At 41.3% G+C, this 20,687-nt stretch overlaps 1 protein-coding gene across 12 annotated transcripts in view; it reads left to right on the forward strand.

The window, feature by feature from the left end:
• Positions 1-20,687, forward strand: part of PDE10A (phosphodiesterase 10A) — a 631,241-nt gene that overhangs the window by 440,111 nt on the left and 170,443 nt on the right. The window lies entirely within an intron of this gene.

Consider the following 20,687-nt stretch of genomic DNA (forward strand, 5'->3'; position numbering starts at 1 on the left):
TGTTCATTCAGGAGCATGTTGTTCAGTCTCCATGTGTTTGTATATTCTTTAGGGATTCCTGAGTTGCTGCTTTCCAGCCTCATTCTATTATATTCCGAGAGGATGCACGGTGTGATTTCAATTTTTTTGAATTTGCTGAGGCTTGCTTTATGGCCTAGTATGTGGTCAATCCTCGAGAAGGTTCCATGTATTGCTGAGAAGAATGTGTATTCTTCAACTGTAGGATGAAAAGTTCTGTAGGTATCTATTAGGTCCATTTGGTCTATAGTGTCGATTACAACTGTTGCTTCCTTTTTACATTCTGTCAGGTTGTTCTGCCCACTGCTGAAATTGGAGTGTTAACGTCCCCCATTACTATTATATTAGAGTCTATGTCTCCCTTTAGATTCCCTTGCCATTTCTTTTAAATAGCCAGGTGTCCTGTAATTAGGTGGATATACATTTATAATAGTTACATCTTCCTGTTGAATTGATCCTTTAATCATTACATCGTGTCTTTCTTTGTGTCTTTTAACAGTTTTTGTGTTAAGGTCTACTTTGCCTGATATTAGGATAGCTATGCCAGCTCTTTTTTGGTTTCTGTTGGCATGGAATATTTTTTTCCAACCTTTCACTTTCAGTTTGTGTTGCATCTTTGTTAGTAAGATGTGTTTCTTGTAAGCAGCAAATAGATGGGTTTTGTTTCTTAATCCATTCAGCCAGTCTGTGCCTTTTAACTGGGGAGATGAGGCCATTTACATTCAATGTGACTATTGATAAGTAGTAACTTTGCCGTGCCACTTTCCCAAAGATATTCCTAATTTATACATTTGAACTTCCTTTGATCTTTTACTGAGAGATTTTCTTCTTTTACCTTCTTTTGTATTGATGACCATGTTTCTTTGTTTCTCTGTGTAACACATCCTTAAGCATCTTTTGCAGGGCTGGACGGGTGGTGAAAAATTCTTTCAATTTCTGTTTGTTATGAAAGGTCTTTATTTCTGTTTCATTCACAAATGAGAGCTTTGCAGGGCATAATATTCTGGGATGGCAGTTTTTTTTTCTCTTAGTTGTTGACCATATCTTGCCATTCTCTTCTAGGCTGCAGGGTTTCTGATGAGAAGTCTGCTGTGAGTCTAATTGGAGATCCTCTGAAAGGAGTCTGGTGTTTCTCTCTCTTGCACATTTTAGAATCTTCTCTTTATGTTTCACTTTGGTGAGTTTGATTACAGTGTGTCTTGCTGAGGATCTTTTCTGGTTGTGCATATTGGGAGTTCTGTGTTCTTCCTGTCCTTGGATGTTCATTTCTTTCTCCAAACCTGGGAAGTTTTCTGCTAGTATCTCACTAAAAAGGCCTTCTAATCCTTTCTCTCTCTCCATGCCTTCAGGAACTCCTAGAACCTGATTTTTTTTTATATAGTATCCTGTAGATTCCCAACAATATTTTTTAGATTTCTAATTTCCTCTTCTTGTCTTTGGCTTGACTGTATATTTTCCTGTGTTCTGTCTTCTAAGTCTGATATTCTCTCTTCTTCCTCACTGATCTGTTTTTAAGGTTCTCCATTGCATTTTTTATTTGTTCTATTGAATTCTTCATTTCATTTTGATTCCTCGTTAAGATCTCAATTTCGTGGGAGAGACTCTTTCATGTCCTGCATGAATTTCAGTATTTCATGCATTTGCTTTTGATTACTTATATGTAATATAATTATGATCAATTTTTTGAGTTCCATTTCTCGCATTTCTTCTATCTTGTATTGAAGTGTTGTGTTCTTTTGGTAACATGATGTTGTCTTCCTTATTCTTGTTTCTTTGATTGTTGCATTTGTTGTTTGGCATTTGTGGAGTTACCCGTTGGTTTCTTCTCCCCCCACCCCCGGCTGTGGAGGCTTTTATCATTGTACCATGGCTCTGTAGAAAAGTGGGCTGTCTGCTTTCAGTGACACTCTAGAGGCTTGTGCTGGGTGTGGCCAGAAAGCTCTGTTCAGTTCTCCAGGGTTAAGGGTGTGTCTAAAGTGACACTCCCAGGATTGGTGTGGTAAATCTCTCTCTCTCTCTCTTTGTTTTAATCTGCTCAGCTGAGCTCTTTTCCTCAATGGAGACCAGTGCCTGAGCGCTAGCCCCAGTGGGTATGATATTCGTCTGCTCTGTCCCAAGCACCACACGAAGGATCTGTGCAGTCCTCAGTGTAAGTTCAGATTCCCCAGCAATGTCTCTCACCAGGTAACCAGGAAACCCTGAGTTTGTGGCGTCTCCCACTGAGACTGCTCAAAGCCCAAGCCACAACGTGAGTTCTCCCACACACCCTCAGTTTTTTTCAGTCTTGGTTCAGAAGCTTCACACAGTCACAAGCTCCTAGCCCCCAGTTGTTTGCCCCCACCAGAGTCGGGAGATTCCACTCGGCTGGTTTGCGGGTGCTGACTTAGCTGGTGCAGCTGGTACACATATCCAACATGGTGTCCACTCTTTAGCTTGTCACAGTATACCTTGGTAAAGTGATCGGAGAGAGAGAAACGTGTCTATCCTCTCCTTTTTTTTTTTCCTCTTCTAGTTTGGCTGCTACACTTTCCCCCACAGGTCTTCAGGCCTCATTTTCTCTAGGCTTTTCCTGCTGCTTTTTTGTCAGTGGCTTGGGCTGTTGTGGTCTGGTCCCACCTCACTTTCCAGTGCTGGTGTGTAGGCTCTTGACTGCTGAAGTCCCGAGCCATGGGTGCCCGTGCCCTGCACATAGATCCACTGTATCCCTCTAATTTTGGTAGCGTTTCCTCTGCCATTTTTTTCCTAACTCTTTCCTGAGAGTACACTTTCTTCACTTTTTTAAAAACTATCTTCTCGGCTATAGCAGTAAGCTCCCTCCCTACTCTGCCATCTTGGAACCTCTATCTCCGTAAATTTTTTAGACAGCTTCTGCATAGTACCACACATTAAAATATTTTACTTTAAAAATTAATTTCCATAGTTTTATTTATATTAATGTGATTATATTTTCTTCAACATTTTATTTTATACATTTAATGCCTTCATTGAAGTTGAGAATCTAGTTTTTTTAAAAACATTTGTGGAAATACTTGCTGCCTATTCTAATTTGTTCTTAAATGCCACTGATATCAATGTGAAGATATTCACTATAACTTTTCACATCCCAATGTGAAATGACAGGTTCATGATAGATCACTGTATTTACTAAACATTATGTTACTCCCTTTGATTTTTACAGTTTTAAATGCTTTCAATTTAAGTAAATAAATATTTTTCTTTATCTGTCCATAGTCATTTTTAATTTGTAGTACATATTTTTTTTACCTTAATTTGTTCTGTTTTTTATAATTCATAAATTTAAATAATGTTGTAATTTTTAGAAGATTGTCTTTCAGATATAGTGTTCAAAAATATTTTATGTAGTCTTTAGAATTAGAGAACCTTGGTTTTTTATTTTTTAATTTTATTTAAGATGCACAAATTTCATGTATTTCATAGATACAGATTTAGGAACATAGTGATACTTCCCACTCTACCCTCCTCCCATCCATGTTCCCACCTTTTTCCTCCTCTCTTTCCAATTCCCACTCTGAATTTTACAAAGATCTACTTTCAGTTTTCTTTATACTCATAAAAGTAACCCTACACTAGTATGAAGAAACCAAAAAAAAAAAAAAAAAAAACCAAAAACACTGTTCCTCAACAGTCGAGACAAGTGCTGTAAAGAGTCGTTGAATATCAAAACGTCAATTTCATTTTAATACATTACATTTTAGGATAACTTTCATTTTAAAATTGGTATCTACCAATTAATATTTTGCTTAGTAAACACATTTTATTACTTAACCTTGTCTTAGTCTCTTTCCTCAAAGCTTAAATGGAAATACAACCTTCACATATTTATTTTTGAATAGTATTTTGTTGTATATTCATACAGTAGTTTGTCTGATTACCTATTAAGCATATTGGGGCTAGTTCTGGTTTCTATAAATTATGAGTAATATTAATGAACTTCAAGTTATTCTTTAGAATGATGGCTTTCCAACTATAGAAATGATCCTTGAAAGTATAATCTTAGACTGATAGCTTTCTGTCTGCCAACAGTGCTGGGTCGTAATTATTCTTACTGGTATTTATATGTGCTGACAACTTGTCTTACGTTCTTTGCCTTTGGTATTTTTTTAACTTTTATTTAATGAATATAAATTTCCAAAATACAGCTTATTGAAATATCCTCTCTTTGACAGAGATCTGACAGTCTTCTGAGTCCATTTAAGACTTGTCATAAGATGAATTCAACCTCATGAAAAACTGTTGTATTAGTATTTATTCTATTAGCTTAGATTTCATAGACATATATATGTTACTAGTTTTCAAACTCTAGGAAGGGATCATTTGGAGCTGGTGCTGTGATGTAGTGGGTTAAGCCGCCCCTGCAGCGCTGGCATCCATATGGGCACCGGTCCAATCCCAGCTGCTCCACTTCTGATCCAGCTCCCTGCTAATGTGCCTGGGAAAGCAGTAGAGGGTGCCCAAGTCCCTGGGCTCCTGCAGCCATGTGGGAGACAGTGAAGCTCCTGGTTTCTGGCTTTGGGTTGGTCCAGCTATGGCCGTTGTGGCCATTTGGGGATTGAACCAGTGCATGGAAAATTCTCTCTCTCTCTTTCTCTCTGTGTGTGTGTGTGTGTGTGTAACTGTGCCTTTCAAATAAACAAATAAATCTTAAAAAAAGAAAAACAGAAGGGATCATGTGATGGCATAGATTCCCTGCATAACTATCCTTGAACAAGGGGGTGTATTAAACACTCATTTCTGGAGTAAGTATTTAATGAATAAATGAATAATTCAGAAGCATGGCTATGGTAAGATAATGATGTATGGTTGTATTTTTATCACATTATGTTAAAAGTATATTTCTTTATATTAATTGGAAATTTATATTGCTTACCACAGAAAATGAGTCTTAGTACCCTGGGATACCTTGTCTAAAGGCAGGTTTTATTGTGTTTTGCTATGGCCTTGTTGTTACTGATAAGAATACAGTAAAAGTTATTATGCATTTGGTTTAAAGTAAAACTTTGGAGCAAACTTCCAATTGATTTCATGGGGCTAAATAATGCAGGGGAGATGTGTGACCTAATCTGAAGCACCTGAGGCTCTCGTGTTAACTATGTTCTTCTTTCTGTTAATGAAAATGACTTTTGGAGATGTGAAAACTGCTTAAAATTTGTCCTTGGGTTCTGAATCTGTGAGGTGGGTCAGACGGTTAAGTGCTTTTGTGTTGTCAGCAGCAACACTGCTGTGGAGAAAGCTTTTATGTGTGATGTGCCAGAAGGCTCTTTAATCTGGATCCATAAAAACAGAGGTGAGAGCCTCTTTTTATGTAGATCTTTGGGCATAATGTGACACACTTGCAGATAGAGCAATATACGGAAGTCTCTTTAATATATTTATTTATTTGAGAGAGAGAGAGTTTTCTGATCCATTGGTCATTCCCCAAATACCTGCAATGGCAAGAGCTGGACTGAGCTGTAGCCAGGAGTCGGGAACTCCATCCCGGCATTTCACATGGGTGAAGTGAAGTGGGCCATCACTGCTGCCTTGAGGGGAGTGTTGGCAGGAAGCTGGAGTCAGGAGCCCACACTGGGCTTAGACGCCAGGTGCTGCAGTGAAGGATGTGGGTGTCCTCATCAGCGTCTTAATTCCTGGACCACAAATCTGCCCCTGCGTAAGTCTCCTGAGGTTTGTGCAGAAGGAGAGGATGGAGGTCGTCATATCTGGAAGGTGGGGTTTCCTTTTGTTTTAGCAGGGGAGCAGTAAATCCTGTCTGTGTGCTGGGGGAGGATTCGGGGGTGAGGGAAGTCCCCACTGATGCAAGGGCAGGTCCCGGAGCTGGTGCTCGATCACAGGCAGGGACGGGTGCGGCACTGCAGTGATGGTCTCAGAGGAGAAGTGCAGTGATGCAGTGCATTCATGCCGATGGAGCCACGCAGGCTTGTGCGGTGGGGGAAGACTGTGGGCGTTTTCTCAGGTGGCATCAGTTTCCGTTTAAAGTGGTAAGTGCATGGAGGAAGTATTATAAGGTTCAGAAAACAGCAGGAGATGGGACTGGTTGTCTAGGATCATAACGTGCCCCAGGTAAACTGTGATGTGCAGCACTGATGCCCCATTGAGAACTGAGCCATCTCTACAAGCAAGCATCAGCTATATGTGCTGAGCTGTGAAGCGGACACAGTTGGATGTGACCAGGGCTGGGATTGTGGACGAGAGGAGAGCAAGACAGCAGAGTGGAGGTGAGGGTGGGCTATAGTGATGTGTGGAGTTGAATCTGGACAAGTTAGCAAGAGCGAGCATTAGGAAAGAGACTGTGTGGAGCACAGGCCAGCAGCCGCTCAGTTCATCTACAGTAGGGCACATCTGGTCCATAAATACCCACCTGTCTGAAAAGAAGTGGTTGCCCTGCATTCCTCGAATGGCCCTCCCAGCTCCACAGCTCTCACTCCAACCCCCACCCAGGATGTGGCTGCCCTTTTTGAGAAGTTGTGTCCCTTGGAAACCCCACTCTGAGATGGAGGTGAATGTGGAAGAGGTTTTCCGGGAATACTTACCAGGTGGACACCTGTGGAAGGAAGGAGAAAGAGTTCCACAGGGAAGTTAGGCAGAGCGCAGCTGGCCCCACGTGGAGTTCAGAACTGGTATATCCAGAGATGGAGTGAGCAGGTGGGCCTTTCTTTATAGCTCAGTCCAGCCAGGCACCAGATAGAACCTCTTGGGAGGGAGGGAGGAGAGAGGAAGGGAGAGAGAGAGAGAGAGAGAGAGAGAGAGAGAGAGGAGAGGGACAGGGGAAAGCAGGGGGAGGAGAGGGGAGAGAGGAGGAGAGGAGAGCGCTGACTTCGTCACTGAGGAAGTCCTGATAGAGTGGGCTTTATTCTGCAGTATTCCCAGCCACTGGGGATATCAGCCCTCCATTGCTGAGAGGGAGTGGAACGATAACCCCTCTGCATCCACTACGGAAACAGGAGCACAAAGGGCATTGTCAGGTCTGCAGCACCCACAGTTCAGCTTGTGTTGGAAGACTGTCAGTTAAGTGTGGTGTAATACATGAAAGACTTGTGAAATGTTGCTCCCTCTTCCAGCTCTCTCCATCATGTACTTGTAGGTATGGATTTCAACAAGTTTTGGCTCCCAAATAACCTTAGCTTTCTTTTTAAAAATATTTTTATTTAGTTGAGAGGCAGAAATGCACACGCACGTGTGCGTGCACACACACACAGAGAAAACACTCCTCACTGCTGATTCACTTCACTAATGCCAGCAGTGGCCGGGGCTGAAGGTGGGAGTTAGGAGTGCAGCATAGATGTCTCATGATGGTAGAGGAACAGCATCAGTTGAGCCATCCTGTCTGCCTCTCGGGGTGGCATTAGCCGAAAGCTGGAGTCAGGAGCTGGAGACACAACTCAACCCACGTGCTTGGATTAGGATGAGCACATCTCAGTCACTGTGCTACCCTCCTTCCCCTCCCTCTCTTTTCCTCTCTCATTTTTCACAGATATTTTCAGTTAAATTTATACTCCTAAGATTAACCCTACCCTAAATACAGAGCTCAACAAATAGTATGAAGAAAAAACCATGAAAACAAGAACACTGCCCCTCAGCAGTGGAGACAAGTGCTGTTAAAGGGTGGGGTGTGGGCAAGAGGAAAGAAGGTGGAAACTGCCACTCTGTTCCTGGATCTGTGTCTGTGAAATACATGAGATTTGTATACCTGAAATGAACTTGAAAAATTTTTTAAAAATCACTATGCTACACACCCACTCCTAAACTTACCTTTTAATTCCATTTTCCTTGAGCTTTTGAAGTACCTCATTATTTCATCTGAAATTACATACCACAAAAGGTTAAGTGTAAAGCAGATTAGAGAACCCAGCTTTTTTTCAGTTAAGCCAGTCTTTTAAAAGCATTTACAAAAAGTAAAATTATGCCATGTTTCCTAGTATATTTTTTAGAATATAGTAATTTCTCATAAAAATTTATATGTACATTACCCATAATAGGTTCCCTGTTTTTAAATAAATTAATAAATAGGCATTTTAAATGAACAGTTTTATCTTCTATATCAACACTTCTAAATATGTTGGTGTCTTTGGGATCTTCATTAATTTTTAAGGTTGAAAGGGGTTTGTGCTGACTTTGCTTCCTGGCTGCAGCTCCTGACTCGGATCTTGCAAATGCAGATCCTGGGTGGCAGTGACTGCTACCCACGCAGGAGACCTACACTACATTCCTGGATCTTGGCTCCAGCATTGACACAGCCGTGGCATTTGCAGACCTTTAGGAAGTGAACCACTGGGTGGGAGCTGTCTGTATGTCTCTAGGTCTGTATCACTCTGTCTGCCTCTCAAATAATTAAACAAATGCAGTCATTAAAATAAAGTGATGGGAGATAGAAAGTTTAAGAACCAGTTCTATGTATGAAATTTCTGTATTTCCCATGTCTGGCTTTGAATCAAGACTAAATTTCTGTAAGAAATTGTGACCTGACAGTGGAGGATGGCCCAAGTGCATGGGTCCCGCACCCACATGGGAGACCAGGAGGAAGCACCTGGCTCCTGGCTTTGGATCGGCGCAGTGCACCAGTCGTAGTGGCCATTTTGGGGGGTGAACCAACAGAAGGAAGACCTTTTTCTCTGTCTCTCTCACTGTCTAACTCTGCCATATAATAAAAAAAAGAAATTATGTCCTGAAAAGAGAATTCTGTATACTTAATATAAGTACCTTTAAATTTTTTTAAAAAAATTTAGTTGAAATACAGAGTTACAGAGAAAGAGGGAGAGAGAGAGGTCTTCCATCCACTGCTTTGCAAAGGCCAGAGCGGGGCTGATGTGAAGCCAGGAGCCAGGAGCTTCTGGATCTCCCATGTGGGAGCAGGAGCCCGAGCATTGAGCCATCTTTCACTGCTTTCCCAGGCACATTAGCAGGGAGCTAGATAAGATGTGGAGCAACTGGGACTTGAACCAGCTCTCAAATGTGATGCTGATGCTGCTGGTGGTGGTTTTACCTGCTGTGCCACAGCACAAGGCCCCGTATATAAGTACTTTATTAAGTAGAGTTCATGATGTGTATAATCATCTGGTTTACCCAATTCTATATCCGTGTTTATTTTCTGACATTGTTTGGTATACACTACATGATGTGTTTGTCCTACTTATGCTGGTTTGTCTTGCTAAATGAAGGTCAATTTAATACATTGGTGACATTTTTATTTGCCCAAATTATTTAACATAACATCTTAATATATTTGGAATCCAAATCTAAAAAGTGTTTGAATAGCTAGAGGGAGAAGTAATCTTTGAGAAATGTACCATTCTTTTAAAAAGTATATTCATTTTATTTTTCTTCATAAAACATGAAAATCATCACTTTATAGTTGCTATGCAGTTAATATCAATCATGTAACTTAGGATTTTCAATCTTATGACCGTTTCAGGAAAAGTTTATAGTCTATAAAATAGTTAACTTTGCTTCTTAAATGTCTGGCTCATATAAATGACCCACTTCATAAATCTTGAAATGTATTTTTTCTTTTTATATTATATTTACATAATTGTGTCTTAATCCATAAGATATGTAAAGTAATTCATTAGGGGGCGGAGCCAAGATGGCGGAACAGTGAGAGCACGCAATGATAGTCCGAGAAAAGATAGTTTAATAAAAGTGGAGTTACTGTAGTCACAGGGAATGGGTCGGGCAAAAAAAATTGCAGAGGAAATGCTTCCGGATCTAGTGGATGTGGTACAGAGGACCTACAGGGAGAGTGTGGGGAGCAACCCGGACTGGACTGAGTTACTGGAATTAAGACTTATTCTATGCATCTGCTCTCCCACAATATGGCACTGGGAGAGGAGGCAACAGCTTCTACCCAGCTGCCTCTCACCAACTTGACAAGCTGCAGGACCTGCTCCTGATTGGAGGAGAGCAGCGTACTCGGCGTGTGGACAGCCGAGTTAGGATTGGCGGAGGAGGACTATAAAGGAGGAGAGAGACGGCATGCACGAGGAACATCTAAGGGGAACACCTGTGCAGCCCCCGAGAGAGCCGGCCGGCGGTGTGCTGCTCCCCCGCGGAAGTGGGGAATGTGGCAGGGGGAACCGCCCTTCCACGGAGGTGGAAGGGATGGTAGCCAACCCGGGAAGAACCAGCAGCAAACCCGGGGAGGGCCGAGCAGACGAAAGAACAGCGCAGGTTCCTGTGTCGTTCCTCCACGAAGAGGGGGAGCGACATAATGGTGCCGTGACTCGGATATGAAGCCTAGGCAGGGCTTAGTGTCGTTCCTCCACGAAGAGGGGGAGCGACATAATGGTGCCGTGACTCAGATAGGAAACCTAGGAGGGAAGAAACGGGAAGAAGTGGGAAAATACCAGAGAGAGAGACTAGCAAAGAGCCTAGGGAAAAGCCGGACGGAAAAGGTGCCGGAAGAAGCTATTGAAAGCCTAGGCATAGACTCGGATACGGACTGTGGGAAAGAAGTTAGGATTTAAAGTGAAAGCAAGAAGAAACTTAGACTCGGATATGGACTGTGGGGAGAAGCCAGGAGAAATGAGAGGGGAATATTGTTGGAAGAAAAGTTAGGAAACATGCCGGGTAGAGAAAAATGTTAGGGAAGCCGCGCAGAGCTGGGAAGCAGCCTCGGGGCGGGCGCCGGGATGCCGCAGGGATAAGAGAAACAGAAGTATAGAAGTAAAATGAGAGAAATAGGAATGCTGGCAGATAGAAGTAAAATGGGAGAAATAGGAATGCCCGGAGATAGAGAAATAGAGAAAAATAAGGCCTCCCCACAACACAGCAATGAGAGAGCTTGGATTCGGTCTGCCTGATTAGTGAGGCGGTGAGCACCTGCGGGCGGCTAGCAACTTACGCGTCGCAGGTCACCGAAGACAGGCATGAATTAACATCAATAGTCTCCCCACAATACCACAATGAGAAGGCTTGGATTCGGTCTGCCTGATTAGTAAGGCGGTAAGCACCAGCAGGCAGCTCGACCAGAGTATGAGCTGCAGGTCACCGAAGATAGGCACGAATCAACACCAATAAGCCTCCCCACAATATGGCAATGAGAAGGCTTGGATTCGGTTTGCCTGATAGGGCTTGTAAGCCCCTGCAGGCAGAGCAGAGCATGCGCTGCAGGGCACCGAACTCAGGCACGCATCAGCGCCTAAAAACCTCCTCACAACATGGCAAAGAGAGGACCCGGATTCGGTTTGCCTGATTGATAGGACTTGTAAGCACCTGTGGGCAACTCTAGCAAGCAGAGCAGAGTGTGTGCCGCGGGACACCGAAGACAGGCGCGTATCAACGCCAAAAAATAAAAAGAAAGGGGGATCTGTGGGGAGCAACCCGGACTGGACTGAGTTACTGGAATTAAGACTTATTCTATGCATCTGCTCTCCCACAATATGGCACTGGGAGAGGAGGCAACAGCTTCTACCCAGCTGCCTCTCACCAACTTGACAAGCTGCAGGACCTGCTCCTGATTGGAGGAGAGCAGCGTACTCGGCGTGTGGACAGCCGAGTTAGGATTGGCGGAGGAGGACTATAAAGGAGGAGAGAGACGGCATGCACCAGGAACATCTAAGGGGAACACCTGTGCAGCCCCTGAGAGAGCCGGCCGGCGGTGTGCTGCTCCCCCGCGGAAGTGGGGAATGTGGCAGGGGGAACCGCCCTTCCACGGAGGTGGAAGGGATGGTAGCCAACCCGGGAAGAACCAGCAGCAAACCCGGGGAGGGCCGAGCAGACGAAAGAACAGCGCAGGTTCCTGTGTCGTTCCTCCACGAAGAGGGGGAGCGACATAATGGTGCCATGACTCGGATATGAAGCCTAGGCAGGGTTTAGTGTCGTTCCTCCATGAAGAGGGGGAGCGACAGGAGAGCAAGGATGCCCACAGCTTAGAAGCCCAGCTGTGGAGTCTATGCACCAGTGCTGGAAGGGGAGGTGAGACAAAAACCTTGGTAGCCTGAGACATTGGCAGGGAAATGGCAGAATGAGCTTAGAGAGAACAAGGCTTGAAGCCCCGCAGGCTGACTGGAGGAGAGAAAAAAATGAATAAATAAGGGGAACCTGCACGGACACGAGCCTCTCTCTCCACTCACCTTACAAAGCCAAGCGAGACAAAGAGCAGGCGCCATTGTGGACATTCATAAAGCGGCGCCTGCCATCAGCCAAGCAGAAAAACCTGACTCTGGTGGGGAGAAATAACAGGTTAGGACCTAGTGAAGGTGTGGAGCTAATGAAGTGAGACTGTGAAAATCTGAGGGTGTGGGAGAGAACTCATGGAGTACACAAACTTGGTAACCTTGACAACCCAGTGGGTGACTGCAGAGAAATTTGAGACCACACTGAGGGCTGCATAGACCCTTTGTGTGGTCCTTGGGGTAGAGCAGACGAATACCCACAGGGGTCAGATTTCATATATCGACTACCCTCAATTCCACTCAGCTGTGCAGAATTACTTCCCTTCTGAGTCAAAAAAACCAAAAAGAGCGAGAGCAAGCGAGAGAGAGAACAACCTGGGTGAGTCACCTTTGGCACACCCTTAACCCTGAAGAACCAAACAGAGCTCTCTGGGCACACCCATCACAGCCTCTAAGGATCCATCAAAAGTAGACAGTCCACTTAATCTAGAGTCATAGTATAATGAGAAAAACCACTACAGCGAAGAACTTAAAGAATATCTCCACAATGCCAAACAACAAGCGCAGAAACTGAGGAAACAAGAACAAAGAAGACACTATGATGCCCCCAAATGAACAAGACACCCCAATTCAAGATTATGAAGATGATGAGATAGAAGAAATGCAAGAAACAGATCTCAAAAAATTGATAAGAACATTAAGAAGTTCTCAAAAACAAATTCTTTAAATCCAGAACTCCTTACTGGACAGGATAGAAAATCTCTCGTGAAAATGAAATATTAAGGAGGAATCAAAATGAAATGAAGCAACTAGTAGAACATGAAACTGTGATAGTGAAGAGAAATCATAGTGAAATGAAGAATTCAATAGATCAAATGACAAACACATTAGAGAACCTTAAAAACAGAATCAGTAAAGCAGAAGAGAGAATATCGGACTCAGCAGACAGAGAACAGGAAAGTATACAGTCAAACCAAAGAAAAGGAGAGGAAATTAGAAATCCAAACAATATTGTTGGGAATATACAGGATACTATTAAAAAAACCAACATTTGGGTTCTAGGAATTCCTGAAGGCATGGAGAGGTGAAAGGATTAGAAGGCCTTTTTAGTGAGATATTAGCAGAAAATTTCCTGGGTTTGGAGAGGGACAGAGACATCCTAGTACATAGAACCACTAGTAAACATGATCAAAAGAGATCCTCACTACGACACGTAATTAAACTCACCACAGTGAAACATAAAGAAAAGATCCTAAAATGTGCAAGAGAGAAACGTCAGATTACTCTCAGAGGATCTCCAATTAGACTCCCAGCTGACTTCTCATCAGAAACCCTACAGGCTAGGAGGGAATGGTGAGATATAGCCCAGGTACTAAGAGAGAAAAAACTGCCAGCCCAGAATATTATACCCTGCAAAGCTCTCATTTGTGAATGAAGGTGAAATAAAGACCTTTCATAGCAAACAGAAATTGAAAGAATTTGTCTCCGCTCATCCAGCCCTGCAAAAAATGCTTAAAGATGTGCTACACACAGAAACACGGTCATCAATATGAAAGAAGGTAAAGGAAGAAAACCTCCCAGTAAAAGATCATAGGAAGCTCAAAGCATATACTAGAAAATATCTTTGGGAAAATGGCAGGGCAAAGTTGCTACTTATCAATAGTCACATTGAACGTTAATGGACTCAACTCTCCAGTTAAAAGGCACAGACTGTCTGAATGGATTAAGGAACAAAACCCATCTATTTGTTGCCTACAAGAAACACATTTTTCCAATAAAGATCCACACAGACTGAAAGTGAAAAGTTTGGAAAAGATATTCCATGCCAAAAAAAGCAGGTACAACCATCTTAATATCAGACAAAATAAACTTTAACACAAAAACTATTAAGAGAGACAAAGAGGGGCACTATATAATGATTAAGGGTTTAATTCAACAGGAAGATATAACTATTAAAAATGTATATGCACCTAATTACAGGGCACCGGTTTATTTAAAAGATTTGTTAAAGGACTTAAAGGGAGACTTAGACTCCAATACAGTAGTACTGGGGGACTTCAATACTCCACTCTCAGAAATAGATCAACTGGACCGAAGATCAACAAGGAAACAGCAGATTTAATCGACACTATAGCCCAAATGGATCCAACAGATATCTACAGAACTTTCAATCCTACATTTAAAGATTTTACATTCTTCTCAGCAGTGCATGGATCCTTCTCTAGGATTGACCACATACTAGGCCATAAAGCAAGTCTCAGCAAATTTAAAAGAATTAGAATCATACCATGCAGCTTCTCAGACCATAAAGGAATGAAGTTGGAAATTAGCAACTCAGGAATCCCTAGAGAGTGTGCAAACACATGGAGATTCAACAACATGCTCCTGAATGGGTCATAGAAAAAGAGAAATCAAAAACTTTCTGGAAGTAAATGAAGATAACAACACAAGATATCAAAACTTATGGGATATAGCAAAAGCAGTGTTAAGAGGAAAGTTTATATCAATAGGTGCCTACATCAAGAAATTGGAAAGGCACCAAATAGATGAGCTTTCAACGCATCTCAAGGATCTAGAAAAACTACAACAAACCAGACCCGACCCAAATCTAGTAGGAGAAGAGAAACAATTAAAATCAGAGAAGAAATCAACAGGATTGAATAAAAAAAATTTACAAAAAATCAGCCAAGCGAAGAGCTGGTTTTTTGAAAAAATGAATAAAATTGACACACCATTGGCTCAACTAACTAAGAAAAGACCCAAATCAATAAAATCAGAGATGAAAATAGAAACGTAATAACAGACACCACAGAAATAAAAGGAATCATCAGAAATTACTACAAAGAGTTGTATGCCAGCAAACAGGGAAATCTATCAGAAATGCATAGATTCCTGGACACATGCAACCTACCTAAATTGAACCAAGAAGACATAGAAAACCTAAACAGACCCATAACTGAGAAAGAAACTGAAACCGTAATAAAGGCCCTCCCAACAAAGAAAAGCCCAGGACCAGATGGATTCACTGCTGAATTGTATCAGACATTTAAAGAAGAACTGACTCCATTTCTTCTCAAACTATTCAGAACAATCGAAAAAGATGGAATCCTCCCAAATTCTTTCTATGAAGCCAGCATCACCTTAATTCCTAAGCCGGAGAAAGATGCAGCATTGAATGAGAATTACAGACCAATATCCCTGATGAACATAGACACAAAAATCCTCAATAATATTCTCGCCAATAGAATCCAACAACACATCAGAAAGATCATCCATCCAGACCAAGTGTGATTTATCCTTGGTATGCAGGGATGGTTCAATGTTCCCAAATCAATCAGTGTGATACACCACATTAACAGACTGCAGAAGAAAAACCATATGATTATCTCAGTAGATGCAGAGAAAGCATTTGATAAAATACAACACCCTTTCATGATAAAAACACTAAGCAAATTGGGTGTAGAAGGAACATTCCTTAATACAATCAAAGCAATTTATGAAAAACCCACTTCCAGCATCCTATTGAATGGGGAATAGTTGGAAGCATTTCCACTGAGATCTGGTACCAGACAGGGATGCCCACTCTCACCACTGCTATTCAATGTAGTTCTGGAAGTTTTAGCCAGAGTCATCAGGCATGAAAAAGAAATTGAAGGAATACAAATTGGGAAGGAAGAAGTCAAACTATCCCTCTTTGCAGATGATATGATTCTTCATTTAGGGGATCCAACGAACTCTGCTGAGAGACTGTTGGAACTCATAGAAGAGTTTGGCAAAGTAGCAGGATATAAAATCAATGCACAAAAATCAGCAGCCTTTGTATACACAGGCAATGCCACAGCTGAGGAAGAACTGCTAAGATCAGTCCCATTCACAATAGCTACAAAAACAATCAAATACCTTGGAATAAACTTAACCAAGGACGTTAAAGATCTCTACGATGAGAATTACAAAATCTTAAAGAAATAGAAGAGGATACCAAGATACAGATGTTGGCAAGGATGTGGGGAAAAAGGGACATTAACCCACTGTTGGTGGGAATGCAAACTGGTTAAGCCACTATGGAAGTCAGTCTGGAGATTCCTCAGAAACCTGAACATAACCCTACCATTCAACCCAGCTATCCCACTCCTTGGAATTTACCCAAAGGAAATTAAATTGGCAAACAAAAAAGCTGTCTGCACCTTAATGTTTATTGCAGCTCAATTCACAATAGCTAAGACATGGAATCAACCTAAATGCCCATCAACGGTAGACTGGATAAAGAAATTATGGGATATGTATTCTTTAGAATACAGCAGTAAAAATCAATGTAATCCAGTCATTTGCAACAAAATGGAGGAATCTGGAAAACATCATGCTGAGTGAAGTAAGCCAGTCTCAAAGGGACAAATACCATATGTTCTTCCTGATTGGTGACAACTAACCGAGCACCAAAAAGGAAACCTGTTAAAGTGAAATGGATACTATGAGAAACGGTGACTTGATCAGCCCTTGTCCTGACTGTTGATGAACAACTTAATACTTTATCCGTTTTAGTATTTATTTTGTTTGTTCTACTTAATACCATTGGTTGAATTCTGTAATTAAAACACAGTTATTTTTAAGTGTTAAAAATTAACTGAAAAGTGATCCCTGTTAAATATAAGAGTGGGAATAAGAGAAGGAAGAATGTACCGTTCAACACATGCTCAACCAGACTTGCCCCAAACGGTGGAGATAGAAACGTGCCAGGGGATTCCAGTACAATCCCATCAAGGTGGCATGTACCAGTGTCATCTCAGTAGTCCAGGTGATCAATTTCTGTTCACAGTTGATCATAATGATAGGACTAAGAGTCAAAGGGATCACATAAACAAGACTAGTGTCTGAAAATATTAACCGATAGAAAAAAAAAAGGGGAGATAACGATCCAACATGGGGAGCAGGATACACAGCAGATTCATAGCATGGCAGATGTCCTAAACAGCACTCTGGCCTCAGAATCAGCCCTTAAGGCATTTGGATCTGGCTGAAAAGCCCATGAGAGTATTTTAGGCATGGAAAGCCAAGACACTCTGGCAAAAAAAAAAAACACACACACACACACACACACACACACACACACAAAACCTAAATGAAAGATCTCTGTGAGTGAGGTCCAAGTGGAAAGAACAGGTCATCAAAGAAGGAGGTACCTTTCTCTGAAGGGAGGAGAGAACTTCCACTTTGACTATGACCTTCTATAAGTAAGATCTAAGTTGGCGAACTCAAAAGGCTTCCATATCCTTGGCAACTCATGACAAGAGCTAGGGTGATTACTGATGCCATAAACATGAATGTCAAATTGTTTAGTCAACAACAGGAGTCACTGTGCACTTACTTCTCATGTAGGATCTCTGTCCTTAATGTGCTGTACATTGTGATTTAATGCTATAACTAGTACTCAAACAGTATTTTTTACTTTGTGTTTCTGTGTGGGTGCAAACTGTTGAAATCTTTACTTAATATATACTAAATTGATCTCCTGTATATAAAGATAATTGAAAATGAATATTGATATGAATGGAGTGGGAAACAGATCAGTAGATTGGAGGGGTGTGGGTGGGAGGGAAGTTATGGGGGGGAGCCATTGTAATTCATAAGCTGTACTTTGGAAATTTATATTCATTAAATAAAAGTTTTAAAAAGTGGCAATTCATAAGGTATTTGTATGATATAATTAAATGAAGGAGTATCAATTGAATATTTTGAATTTTATCCACATTAATAATCATTTTTTGGAAGACTTCTGTGAAAGACTATTGTCTACACCAATTAATTTAAAGATATAAACATAGTGTTTACTTCTTCTGTAAGTGAACTCTTGCACACAGTTAAAGTTCTCATGTTTGAGCCATTCAGAATTGTATTATCATTTTCCTTTTTGCTTCAAAGAAAATCTGTGAAATAAATATTTTTAAAGGTAATTCCTAACCCATGCTTTGCTCCATGTGGCTTTTTGCCTGCTCTCTGCCTGGTATGGTTTATGCTTCTGCACTCCTTTCTGTCTTAAATAAAGCCCTCACCTCTCTGTGTATTTCTCTCACTAAATACATACTGAATGTTAGCAAAAAAATTCTGAAGCATTTAAGAGATGTAGCAGTAGATTCATACAAAGAACAGACATTACTTATTGAACTTTCATGGTGTCATGAGAACACAGAATTTTATAGAACAATCAATTTTTGACAAATTTAAATAGAAGGAATGACTGTGTGTTGGAGAGAATTGTATTAGCTCAGCCAACTGATAAATTTCTGGGAAATTTATGAATCAATGTATATCAAAGTTGATAATTTAAAATCAGCCCTGGCATGAAGTGTTTACATCGCAAAATTGGCAATGCTAAAAATCAGGGGTTTTTGTTCTTTTCAGAAACACTTGTTAAACATTTTCTAGCCCACATTTGGATATTCAATGGATCTACTATACCAGCAAAATTTTTAGGTGTTCAGCGATCTGAGTCATTATCTGCAAAGTAACATGAAAATTACTGCTTCTTGCACTTCCTTCTACAAAGAAGACAGTGCACTCCTGGCCGTCTGTTCAAGTTCTGGGAGGAAGAACCCCTGTGGACATGCTCTGTCCTGGATCTTGGATCCTGTATCGTGGACGACAGGAAAGGCTGGGCTTCAGCTGGGGTCTGGAGCAGGAAAGCTCTCTGCAGCAGATCCAGTCTCTTTGGCCATGGGATGTGGCGTATCATATACACATCTTAGGTGGAAGAGAAGACACTGTGCCGCACACCAGGGAAGGAGGAATATGCTGGCACTCAGGTCATTGTTGTAAATGGGAAGTGAGAGCCCCCAGTGGGTCTTTAAGGATCATTTCAAAACTTGACCCTGGAAATTGCACATGAAATGAAAAGATCTGTTATACTCACAGGTCCTAGAGAGGGAGGCATGGCACATCCGGAGATCCATGCAGATTAAACCAAAAGCTGCAGATTTGGTCAAGGCAGGCAGAGAGGGAGCAGACCACGGACCTGTGGGAAAGTACCACATTCAGAGTCCTGGGCGGGATCGTCCTCTGGCAGAGGGGCAGCGTCCCTGTTGTGGGATTTGAATGTGATGCACCGTGTTTGAAAGCAAGGTGGGATAAAATGGTGAAGGCATCCTGAGGCTTACGGCTTGAATACACTCGTTGGGGATGGGTATCGGAGTTAGGCAGTGACTAGGTAAGGACAGCAACTCCCGTTGCCAGTACTCAGGGAGTCACTGAGACAGCCAGTAATGGCCTCACACTAATGGTCTACCTGGGTGCCATCAGGTGCGCTCTTGTTTCCCCTAGTGGGTGGTCAACCCGCAGGTTCATCTGAGACCCCCTTGAGTGGAACAGGCTTTACATTTATTTCTCCACAAGTTGTGAAATACCCTGAAAATCATTTAACACTTATATTTGTTGCCTAATGTTTACGTGAGAGGTTACATGTTTTGTGAGCACAGTGATAACCAGCATAGTGTGGGTCATTTTCTTCCTTGGTGCTAAGCCACCAGCACTTCTGCCTGAGGAAATATCAGTTTTCCCAGAATAAGCTATAAAACACTCTAGGAAGGTATTCAGTACTTTGAATATTTTGCACAGTTTGTCTTCATTGCCTAATATTCACAAAAAATCATGGGTCATTAGAATAAGACAATGAGTCCAATCGTAACTATAGATTGTTTACTGTAAGAAAATTTTGCAGATTATTACCTTAGTCTTTATGTGTGCAACTAAGTCTCTAATGAGTTAGTGTGTCATTGGAAAAGCAACAACATTGTGATTTCTCTGACTGACTTTTTATACAGCACATTTTCAGCAGTGTCAACATTACCACCTTCTCAGCAGTTGTGTGTGCTGGCCAATAATAGTAGTAACAATTGCAGTAACAACTTTCCCTGAAGTCAGGGTTTTGACATTTCTAGTTGGAAAAACTACCGAAATTCGGGGCTTCTAAAGAATACATCATGTTTACATTGAAAATATTTAATTTCTTCTTCCTTACACCCTGAAAGATTGGTTTAAAAACAACTTGGAGCTTAACTGGTAACACAGTACAGTTTGGTACCAGTTTCTACTGCATTAAGGCAGGAAAAGGCAAATTACCAAAGCAAAATGAATGATATTTGATCATGTTTTTGTTTCTTATTTACAGTTTCAGTTTTTTTAAAGTAAATTTCTCTCTTCCTTTAATCAGAGAATCTACTTATATGTCATTTTCATCCTCTTCAGTATTTTTAAGTATAAATAATGCAGTGGTAGGTTAAAAAATTAATTAATCTCATTTTTAAAACCAATGATTCGGTCTTAAATAGAAGAAAATATATTATAAATAAATTTTATTTGGTGATACAATAATTAAAACATTAACATAAATAAAGTAATAGCTTGGATAAAAAGATAGACATTTTACATTATTTTGTGGCTGCAAATGATTTGGGGATTTGCAATAACTATTTGATATTAGCAGAGTTACAGAGATTACAGTAGGTGTAACCAAAGGTAATAAGTAGGAGCACTGTAGAAATATTGAGACTG

Source organism: Oryctolagus cuniculus, chromosome 5 (assembly GCF_964237555.1).
Source record: "Oryctolagus cuniculus chromosome 5, mOryCun1.1, whole genome shotgun sequence".
In the NCBI taxonomy this organism is placed as follows: domain Eukaryota; kingdom Metazoa; phylum Chordata; class Mammalia; order Lagomorpha; family Leporidae; genus Oryctolagus; species Oryctolagus cuniculus.